Here is a 12,470-nt window from a genome sequence, read left to right on the forward strand (position 1 = left end):
AATTGCAAACCCCAGTTTTCAAATTGCTCCTTCACTTTTCATGACAATGTTCAGTTTAATGCAAACTAGTTTCATTCTTCTCCATTTACACTTTCACGTTATTTTGTTCACCATGTTTAAACACACTTATGTTGAAATGAAATGTTCTCACATTGTTCAATTTCACATATTGTTAAAATGCACTACATTTTTACTTGTGCCATATTGTGTTCACCATTTTTAAACACACTTTTGTTTCAATGTACTATTCTACCATTGTTCATTTTCATATATTAGCAAAAATGTATTAAAACTCTGCAATATTAATGCAGCAGATGGTTTTCATATTATTTCAGCACTTCATTAGCCATACAATGCTGTCTCATAACCTGCATGCTTTTTTCGCTTTGGATGCAAATATGAGGAAACAAACGTTTCCAAAATCATTGCTACGGATGGACTTGAGCCCAAAATGGCGCCCTGTTGATCCATACTGATGAAGCGGTATGTAAGTTCTAGTCGTTCTAGAACTAACGCACACTGCTCTTGCGGCCTTTTGAAGTGGCACATACAAATGCTGAAGAAAAAAAAAAACCTTAGTATCCTGGGCCTAAGGTAGTGATGCCCTTGTGCCCTTCGTAACTATGGGCCTGGGGGCATTATTTTAGGCTGTAATGGCGCGCCAGCTTGGGGCTTATTGCCATAATATTTTACATGTTTGTTGAGTAGTAATCATTGCCTAAGTACAAATATTAAATAATTTAATCATAAACACTAATTCTGTGGTGCCAATGAAAAAGTGGATTAAACCAACACATAAGTAAGTGCCTTGTTCGGATCCATCTATAAAAGCCTCAATTAACATTAGTTAATTCATTTGCTTAGAACAACAAGAACATATATTATATTGTACTAGAACAAATTACCCGTAATTAGCACAGGTTCTCTAGACGGTCCTCAATAATATTACTTTCTTTCATTTTGGATTCATGTGTCCAATAGATTTTTGCTTTCTGTCCAATAGATTTTTGCTTTTTGGGAGGCATCTGGAAAGAGAAAAGCATACCAATTATACACAATTAAAATGTATCTGGTGCAGTGCATTGAAGTGCAAATATCTCAGAAACGGTGCATCCTAGGGCCTTGAAATGTGGTTTCGAGTTTTGTTGCTCACGCCGACTTGCTTCCCTACCTGTCAGCATTGCAAGGTGCTGTGTGTTGCAGTGCAAATATCTGGGAAACGGTCTGTTCTAATGCCTTGAAACATGGTTTGTGAAGGGACCTTTGAGTTGTGCTTCTCGCGTTAAAATGCATATAATGAGCTTTGTCCGGTCCTTTCTTCGACCACACTGATTTTTCACTGATTTCAGGCAACCATGTCATGTGTTGACGTGATACAATCCAGGAGAAGGGGTGAGGTGGGCAAATATCATGTAGCTAATAGACAGACATGATAACACTGTCATTAATTCTTGAAAACCAATGATCCTGTAGGTTCCTGTTCTGAGTCGCGAATTGTTTGTTGTGCTTTGCACTCTGAAGTAAACTGCTTTCCTGGAGCAGAGGTGGAGGGGAGCAGAGAGTTGGTGTGCTACAGAATACTTGGACCTTCTGTGTATACTCCCAACCTGTCGCCTCACCCTGGCACAGTGCAATGCTTTGGAGGTGCAAATATCTCAGAAACGGTGCATCCTAGGGCCTTGCAACATGGGCTTTTAAGGTCCCAGATGGACCTCAGAGTGTTTTCCTGGCATTGAGATGCTTATAATTAGCTGTCTAGTCCTTCTATGACCACATTGATGTTACACAGATTCCATGTGCTCCAGTTCAAATATCTCGGAAAGAGTGAATCCTAGACCCTTAAGACATGGTTTCCAAGGTCCCTTATTGACCTTTGAGTTTTGTTCCTGGCATTCAGTTGCGTAATAGGAGCTTTGTCAGGTTCTTCTATGGCTGCATTGATATTTTGCCAATTCTCTGCATTTCAGTGCAAATATCTCATAAACTGTGCTTTGAGTTGTGTTTCCTACATCAAGGCACTTAAAATGCTGCTTGATAATGTGCCACTTCCAGGCAACCATCTCATGTGTGCATGTGCTGAAATCTAGGGAATGGGGTGGGGTGTCCACATGTGATGTAGTCAGTGACATCCGGAGGGTCCTCACAAGTAACTATGCAACATTTTTTGCAGATTGGTGGAACGGTGTGGAATTATATATATATTCAATGAAAATACTGTGTTACAGTGACATTATGGTTACAAGTGAAACCGAAAAACCTCAGAAATTCATCAGTTATGGTGAACTAAACAACCATAACTCGTGCCACCACTGCTAGGAATAACACCCAGGACATGAAAGATGAATCACAAAATGGCTATAGGCGTGAATGGGAAAAACCACACATTTTGAGACCCCCTGAAGGTGCACTTCTTTTCCACATAATTGGTGAACGAGAGATTAATAAATATGTCTAGGAAGAGAGCAGTTGTAGCCAATGTAGGTTTTAATCTCCACATTAGTGATCTCATATTAATAATTGTCCTGATTCCATCAGATCATGTCACTTATCTGACAGCCTGCAAATGGTTTGTGAGCCATGCAATGAGACCTTCAAAAAGATATCTGCTACTGTCTAGATTTTGAGACAGTCTTTAAAGGTTCTGTGCATATTGCATAATCACAGCTTACCAATGCCTTAAGTAAATGTTGATTCTCATCTTATCACCATAGGTGATGCCTAACTTTGAGCACTGATGGAGCTACAGATACATTACTGTATCATGGACATCAATGGGCATTTGGCGCTGTGCTATATCAAACTTGCAGGCATGCAACTCTTGAAGTGTGTTAATCTATGCCTTCAACCTGAACAACCCATTGCAAGCCACTGGCGGAAAAAGAAAGACATGTGAATGATAGAATATCTGCTGACATGTTCTATACTTAAGAAACTGTGTTGTGCCCATGTCTCTTTCTGTTCTCACACCTACTAAAACAGTATATTTTCTATGGAATTCATAGAATGTTGTTATTGGCATACAGTACTGGGGCAATGTTTGATCAAAGTAACAACCCAGTGTCATTAAAATGTGTATTTTGAACCTAATTTGTTTTTTGTTTTTCCACCCAGGTACATACTATGCAAATCACCATTATTTTCATCACTAACTGAATTAAAACAACCCATGTGTTGGACAATTATTACTAGAATGGGGATATAATAAAGCATCCAGTGACATCTACAAAACAGAAGCAGCAACATGGAACTAACAAGTTCCTTCAGGATAGCAGCCACTCTCTTCTAAAACAGTGGGCCTCATTACAAGGTTGGCGGTAAGGCAAAAATGATGCCGGTATGGTAATACTGGCATCGTTTACCGCTCTGGTGTATTCTGACCCAGCAACCCGATATTAGCGGCACCCTAAATAATGGCGCCGCTAATAGCGGCATGGGCGCGTACACGTGCCCCTTCGGGGAGCAAATACCAGCATACCGGTAATAGGGGGACATCCCAACCCACGCGGACATGCAAATACCGGCATTGCGAAGCCGGTAATCACGGGCTGCACGATGCCGCCCATACAGGCATCGCGGACCACCCGCAAACAGCAATCAGGATACAAGGCAACTGCCACAGGTGCACACAATCCCCACAGGTGGAGTCAATGGAGGCTGGGCCAGTATAAAATGAGCACACCCACACACCACACCCCTTCCAACACCAAAATGCTACCACTTGCTGCCTGTTGCAATCATGGCGCTGGAGGACATGCCCATACAGCTACAACTACAGCAACAACAGCAACGACAACAACAACTACAGAATCATCAACAGGCAGCACAGAGGAGACGCAGGAGGAGAAGGAGGGTGAGACAGGCCCAGCAATTACCACCAGCACAGCCAGCAGTGCCTCCCAGGCAACCACCAATCCCTCGCACCAGACCCAGCCCTTTTAACCTAACCCCTGAGGAGATCCACACCCTGTACCGGTTGGACCGTGACACCATCACCACCATAGTGGACATGATACAGAACGACATTGCCAGCCTCATAGAAATACGCACTGCCATCCCCCCGCTACTAAAGGTGGTGTCTGTGCTCCTCTTCCTGGCCACAGGCACCTACCAACACACAGTGGGCCAGCTGCATGGCATTTCACAGCCACTATTTTCACGCATGTTGAACCAAGTGGTGGATGCCCTCCTGAGGCATGCAAGCAGTCACATATCCCTACCACGAGTGGTGTGCCAGGAGATAGCCAACACCAAAGTAGGCTTCCATGCATGCACTGGCAGGCATGCCCAATTGTGTTGGTGCCCTCGACTGCACCCATGTGGAATTGGTAGTCCCCCATGCCAGAGGAGGTGTTCCGCAATCACAAGCAATACCACTCCATCAATGTGCACACATTGCTGCGTCCGATATCTCGGATCAACACATGATGCCATGGTACTGCGCAACTCCACGCTACCCCGTCACATGGAGCGACATGCTGGACCACGTGCCTGGCTGCTTGGTGAGTTGCACAACTGTCACATGGCAGTGCTTTGGGGTACTGATGTGTAGGGATGTAGAAGGGGGCATACTCCACCTGGGTGGGAAAGGGTGGGCATACTCCACCTGGGTGGCAATTGCCGGTGATTGCATAATGCATGCAGAGCTAAACACTCCTGACCTGAACCTGCCAAATGGAACATGACACATCACTGGGCCACATTGCACAAATTATGCATATCGATGACAACAAGTAAGAGGCACAGCCAGGCCACCATGGTGATGGCAAGCAATGCATGAATGAACAGGATGGCAACTGAGGCAATGTGGTCAGTGTGACCATGCATAGTGAAGAATGAACATCATGAATTGAAGGCTAAACATTGTTGCAATACCACAGCAAATCTGCCTCAGCATGCATGATTACACCCTGCATCATCTATTGAACGCCATCCAGACTACCACACCTCATGATAGTATAGATTGCATCTAGGTGACATTTTTTCATGCCTACAGGGACATGTGTATGCCCACATCAAATAGCTGCCGCCATGACTGTGCTCCCTGAAGGTGGCAGTTCAGAGTGACACACACCTATTTGTATCTGCTTGCAGGTGGTGGAGATTATCCCTTGAGGCTGTGGCTACTTACCCCTGTGTGGAACCCGCAGAACAGCCATGAAGAGGAGTACAATCGTGTGCACACCCGTACCCGTGTTGTGACTGAGCAGACCTTTGGCCTGTTGAAGGCGCAGTTCCGCTGCCTCAGCAGGTCTGGTGGGGCACTCCTATATAGGCTTGAGAAGGTGGCAAAGATCACCATGGCCTGTGTCATGCTGCACAACATGTGCGTCCGAAGAAATGTATCACTGCCACCTGACATTGACATTCATGGCCCGGGTGCGGATGATGAGGATGGAGACGGAGGTGAAGTAGCCCCCCTGTCAGTACGTGATGCATGGGATGGCCATGCTGTACGCCAAGCACTAATTCACGAATACTTCTGAAACACAGGGACTATGATAGACATGTGTCAGTGACACACTGGCTCCATGTGTACACGCACACTTGTATTGTTGAGAGTTGTCCACTGAATATCGTCATACATTAAATGTCATGCACAAAATGAAGAATGTCCAGCCATTGAATTTTTGGCAAACCAAGGGGTGTATTTTTCAAACAGGCAACAATGTGAACACCCCCCTCGACCCACAGTGAACTCCCTAACCCACCCTACAAACCCCAATAACCCCCAGTGAACTCCCTAACCCACCCTTCAAACCCCAAATGTCCCCAAAAGTACTCTGATGATTGTTCCCTTCACCAAGAACCATGTGTCCAACGGCCATTGTTTGGCCAATCTACTTCTTGGCCTTTTTGGTATCCAGGGGTGGCATCTCCGAGTGCCTTGCATTCCTCCAGGTCAACCGCACAGGGCTTGTGTGGGCTGAGGTTGAAGGTGTTGTAGCAGAGGACGTGTCAGAGGCAGGTTCCACACCTGCTCCAAAGCGTGGCTGCTGCATATGGAGCAGGATGGACGTTAGCACTTGCGTTACTGCCCCCAGACAGTCCCTCATGAAGACTGCAGACGCATTAACGGCAGCAGTGTTCGCAGCGATGGCTGCTGTGGTCTTCCCAATGGCAGTAGCAATGGCCCTCCTGGTGTCCACCCCATCGACAATATACCGCCGCATTAGATCAAGCATTGACTCCTGTCGTGCCTCCACCCTTGACAGGCGAGCCTCAAAGGTGTCAGTGGTAGCCGGAGTGCTGGTGGCCAGGGTGGTGGTAGCCTGGGTGGTGGTAGCCGGGGTGGTGGTAGCCGGGGTGGTGGATGGCGCTTTTATGGGGCCCACATCCAGGGTGCTGTCCTCCTCGAAGAGGCACATGTCGGAATCTCCGAGGTCGGAGTCGTGGAGGCAGGGATCGTCACTGCTATCGACCTCCATATGGGGTGGGGAGGTGGTCAGGGGGCTTGGGGTGGGTGTAGTGGACACCACTGTGACACCCTCGGTGTCCATATTTGCATCTGCAACGTCCGCGGTGGTTGGTGGTGCAGGAACGGAACCCCCTCCCACTGTTGTGGGTGGCTGCTGCTGGTCTTGATGTGTGTGTCCCACACTGGCAGCAGGTGTTTTTGCTGGGTTTCCACCCGGTCTGGCACACTGCGTGTTGGTCTGGCCTGTTTCTCTGGCTGGGGGGTGGTGGCGGTGGCCCTTGTCCCATGGCGTGATGTTGATGCCCTTGCGCCCCTCTCCTGACTGGCATCTTCCTCATCGGTGCCTGGGGTTAGAAGAGATGCAGGTCATCAGTAATGGTGTCACATGCCAGCAACATACTATTGCATTGTGATATATTCATACATTCATGCATCCATTTATTACAGGGGTGTGGCAATTGGTGTTCTGAGGGGGCATGTAAGCCATCAATGCATGGCAGGTGGCATGCCATTGATATGGGGTCTGTGTGTTGAGTTACATGGGCACGGTCATGTTATGTTGCCCGTGTGTCGGGATTGGGATTGGCACTCAGCATGCATTTGTGTGTGGCAGGGTGTGGCACGCATTATTGACTGGATATGTTGATGTAGGTCGGGACATGCATTGGCTTGCCTAGTCTCACTTCCACGTCACTTATGCTATGTCATGGTTTCCCCTACAGGGATGTGCAGGGTCTCTCACCTCCTTCTGGGGATGATGCAGCGCCCATCTCCATCTCTCCGAATCCCTCTATTGACTCGGGATCAAAGAATGAGCTGGCAGTCTCCTCCCAGGGCATCAGCTTTGATGGTGAGTGTGGCCCCCCCGCGTGTCGCCATGGCCGCCCTCCTGTTGACTGCCAGGATGTTCCTCACCCTCAAGCGGAGGTCGTCCCACCTCTTTCTGCAGTCACGCACAGTGCGTGGGGTGGTCCCCACGGCCGACACCCTCTGGGCAACCTCCTGCCAGATTTGCTTTTTCTTCATCTGGGCAGCATGTTCCATGTCATTTTACTTGATTATGTCTGCATGCTGGGCCAGAGTGTCCGCCAGCATGTTGAGCTCAGCGTCAGAGAAACGCTGTTTCCGCTTCCGGGGGTCATCTTCTGGGTAGCCTTGGACATCCTGAGGGTTTTTCTGACGCAGCTTTACAGAAACAGACTGGTGGTTGGGGAGGATGGCAATGGATTGTGTTTTTAAAGATGGCCGCCAGCCCATTTCCAGTTCCTACGCGATGATGTAATTTCCGGGTCCGGTTTTGCGAAACCGGGTAATAGCATGGTGGTATTACCGGGCCGATATTTAGGGGTTGCTCTGAGGCGGTGCCGGTATCAGCGGGTCCCGTGATGCCGCTATCGGGGGGTTGGAGGGCCTTTAGCGGCATGGCGGTATTACAATTAACGGCATGGGGGTTCGCGCATGCTCGCGCACTCGTAATCACCCGCTATTAGCGGGTTCATACGAGCACGGACCCGCTCTTACCAGCATGCCGGTAATGAACCCGTTTTCACCGGGCTACTCATAATGAGGCCCAGTGTGTCTGATGGTAATATGTGTGTCCGTTTGCATACCTTAGCATACCTTGGCTTTAAACAACATACTATAGAAGCAACTCATGTTGGTGGCAATATCCTTGATTTGATTGTCTCCTTAAATATGGAGGTTGCATATGTCAAGGCCCAGACTTGTCCTTGCTTGGATCATTTATTTCTTGTTTTTCAGATTCCTCTTCCATCTGCAACGGTAAAATCCCCCTTGTCCATTAAACAAATTGTCTTTATCAGGTTATCTAAGGGGAATACTTATGAAGTTTTTGCCTCGACTGCCCTTCCTTTATTACCCTCCTTGGATGAGGACATGTCTCTCGACATCTTTACATCAATTTTTAGGAGGGCTATCAATCAGACATAAGAATTCCTAGCCTCCCTAAACAATCTATCCAAAAAAGCCAACCTCCTTTCAATTGTGGTTTTCCTCAGAGGTGCTCACTGAGAGGACAGCAAAAAGGAGAGCAGAACGCTATTGGTGCAAACACCCAACTGATGCATCTCTCAGTGCTTACAAGGCCAATGTGAAAGACTTCAAGAATATCCTGTCGAAAGCAAAGCAAGAAAAACTCAATGCTAGGATTGAGACAGCTAAATCCAAAGCCAGGGAACAGGTTAAAGTTCTATAAGATTTAAAGGGTATCCTCTCTGAGGTAGACAATGAATGGTGCCAGCATATTCAAGACTACATTACTCAGAAAATTAAACTGCACCAACAATGCATAGCACATCAACTCAATCTATTTCAATCTTGTGGTAAATGAATGCCTCCGGTCTCCTTGCCATGGGTCCCGGCATCTCCCTGCTTCTCATTTCAAGACGTATCTGAAGGAGAAGTTCAGGACATTATACTTAAGTAGAAACCAACACAGTGTAAAGGGATAGCTTCCCTGCTCTGCTTGTCCAAGAATTGCAGAGCTCTCCAGTGTCATGGGTAAATAATTTTGTTAATCAGTCTTGTGCTGATGTCTCCGCTCTCGATAGCAAGAAGGAGGCATGGATCTCACCGCTATTAAAAAAGAGAATTTAGATGCCAGTGATCCCACGCTTTTCCAGGCCATTATTAACAACCCTTTTCTTGTTGAAAATTCTGGATAAGCTGGCTTTCAATCAATATCAAAGCTTTGTGGAAAAGAACAACATTCTTGCTACTGGTCAGTCTGGGTTCCGTGTGAATCACGGAACCAAAACCCCTCTATTAGATCTCAAATCCAACATTGCAGAGATAATTGACAAAGGTGGACAGGCATTGTGTCTTCTTCTTGCCCTATCGGCCACCTTTGATCTGGTAGTTGTACCGATTCTGTAGCAAGCTGGTTAAGATCATTTCTTGGCCCACAAATCGATTATGTGACTAAGGAAAACACACAATCACAAAAAGCTGCCTTGTCATGTGGCATGCCGCAAGTCTCTTGCCTCTCATTGCTTCTGCTTAATGTCTATATTAAGCCATTGTGTAACCTACTATTCTCTCTGAGTGTACGATTTGCAAATTACGCAGATGAGACCCAGATTGTGATTGAACTATCGGGCCTATATAGCAAAGACTTAGAAATGGTAAATGAAGTTTCGATGCAATACAATCCTGGATAGCCACCAATTCCCTGGCCTTGAACAACAAGAAAACTGAACTGCTCATTTTAGGCACTCCATCGAAGCTAAACCATCCTTACTCATCCTATAATAGCTTCTCCATCACAGGAAATATTATCAAGGTCTCTGACTTTGTAAAAACATTGGGTGTCTATTTTAACTCCCACCCATCTTTCAAAAAACATGTTATACATCTTAAGTCTTCCTGTTCCTATTATATTCATCTAATGTGGCAAATTCGCCCATACCTATCTGAGTCTAACAGGGCTTTGATTGCGGCTGCCATTATTAATACCAAATTGGACTACTGCAATAGCCTGCTTATTGGATCCTCTCAGGCCAATGTCAAAAGTCTACAGGTGATCGAGAATGGAGCGGCCCGGCCGTCTGTGGTATCGGTCATCGGACCAATGTCACTGAGGCCCAAAGGAGACTACACTGTCTACCTGTTAGTCAAAGAATCAGGTTCAAAGGCATCATCTTAGTATTAAAGTGCCTGGCCGGTGAAGCCCCTAATTATCTTTCAGCCAGAGTCTCCTGGGTACAGGCTAAGCTCTTTCTGTTTGGAGACTGACTTTTTCCCACTGTAACTGGCCACCTTTGTTCTGTGTTGTTATTTTCTGGTGAGCACCTTGAGGCCCATGGCCATATGGCGCAATATAAAAATGTAATAGATAGGTATTTCACAAGATGCACAATACAAGAAACAAATAATATAACATTAAGGACTAATCAAGAACAAACAATTGCCCGAAGCGTCCAAGCTGTATCAGCAAACAAATCAAGAAAACTTCACTATTCAAGATTAAGAAAAACAAATTATGCATGTTTTACAAATTACAACTGATCCTAGGTGTGCTAGATCTGTTGGACGAATCACCAAATTCTATTATTTAATCGATTCGAATCTACCTAATCCAACACAAATTTATGTACTTTTCTACATTGTAGTATAACAGCTTTTTGAGTTCTGTAAACAATTATTGTTCTTATAAGAGTATCTTATATCATTGTGGTTGCATCATACCATTTGAAAAACATATTGACTTTAGCATGGTAAATCACATTTGAACGTTTTTTGTGCCAACTGATATGCTGTTTAATACCCTTCTTCAAAGAAAATATGGAATTTGTGTTTAGGGATACACGTTTTAATATTTTTCAAGTAATGTCCACTAGCTCCTGCAAGTCCCAGGCTTTTCATTGAAATAACTCTCCCAGCAAATTGTTATCCTGAGTGCATGCCATTACACTTCCCACCATTAGTTTAGTTTAGTTTAGTATATTGTTTATAAAGAGTCCCTAACCCTGAGGTATCTGGGCGCTTAACCATAGAAAGATTGCTACAGTTACAGATGCAGAGGATTGAATAGTAATTAGGACCAGGTTACAGAGTGGTCAAGTGGAAAAGGCAACAATCAGTAAAGCATGAGACGAGATAGACAGACCAGGTTACAAAGTGGTCTATGTGGCATGGACAGGCAGTCCTAGATACAAACTGGTCAGTACGACAACAGCCTGGCGACTGGTTGCCAGTAAGGGCAGGTCCAAAGTATACGTTAGGCTAGGGATAAGAGCAATAATAGTGAAAAACGACGTAGATATGGTACAAACATGAGTAACGCAGTAGCAATGGTACACAAATGAGTGGAGAGGTTGGCCAAGATTGACTCAGTTAAGGTGAGGCAGCTAGGGTTGCTAGGCAAAGAGCCAATCTTTCACTTTGGATCTAAAAGACCAGAAAGAGGGTTCAGCTCTAATAGCTGTGGGGAGGGAGTCCCAGCATTTGACTGCTAACACTGGGAAACTCGACCCCCCCGCCATCTTCATTTTATACTTGGGAATATTGAGGCAGTGTGAGTAGGTAGATATGGTAGGTCTGGCAGATTGGTGCCTTGAGAATTTGTCTGACAGAAATTGTGGGGCTATGTTAGCCAGGCATTTATGTGTAATGACGAGTGTGCAAAGTTGAACTCTGTTGCGTACTGGTAAGCAGTGTGAGTCTCATCTGGTGGTCGAGAAATGGCTGAAGCGTGAAATGTTTAAGGCACAATGAAGGGCATTGTTCTGAAGAACTTGTAATCTATTCAGGTTGTGGTCAGAAAAACCTAGTAATAGGGTCTTACAATAAATCAGTTTTGACAGGATCAAAGCCCTGGCTAACGTGAGGCAACTGTTTGTGGACAGAAAAGGTTTGCAGGCGTTGATTAATTTATTAGTTTATGTGGTACTGGAGCTGGTGGAATTTACTTGTTTTTTGAGAGAGAGGGTGGAATCTAGGTAAACACCAAGGGTTTTAACCTATTTGGCAACTTTGATGATATTGCCATCACTGTTAAAGGATTTGTACCAGTAGTCGCGTATTTTAAGACAGGCTTGGGTGCTGACGATCAAGAGTTCCGTCTTATCGTCATTTAAGCAGGGCCTGTGTGTAGCCATTCAAGCCTGTATTTCAAGATAGATTTGGTTAAGATTTTCAGAATCTCTCTTATAGCAACCAGTGAGTGTGATGACGACCTGAGTGTCATCTGCATAATTTGTGTAGGTGTGGAATTTGTATTTTCAGTGTGCAACACAATGATCCAACCACAGTTGTATTTGTTCTTACTCGACTTTGTCATTGATTCGCGTACTTCTAACATGCTTTTCTTGCAAATACATGGTTTTACCATGATTTGGCATACGCAATGAAAGCATGGAGTAAATGAAAGACAAATCTAGAACACAGGTGAATGTGATTAGCCTCCTTGCAATAGCTCAGGAGCTAATGAATCTAGTACAAATACAATCTGTAGTGCTTTGGTCTAAAATTATATATGTGATCTCACTAATACATTGCATTGGGCTTAATGCTTTATTTGTCACTACATATATAC

The sequence above is a fragment of the Ambystoma mexicanum genome, chromosome 2p (assembly GCF_040938575.1).
Source record: "Ambystoma mexicanum isolate Mex_15411 chromosome 2p, UKY_AmexF1_1, whole genome shotgun sequence".
Lineage (NCBI taxonomy): Eukaryota > Metazoa > Chordata > Amphibia > Caudata > Ambystomatidae > Ambystoma > Ambystoma mexicanum.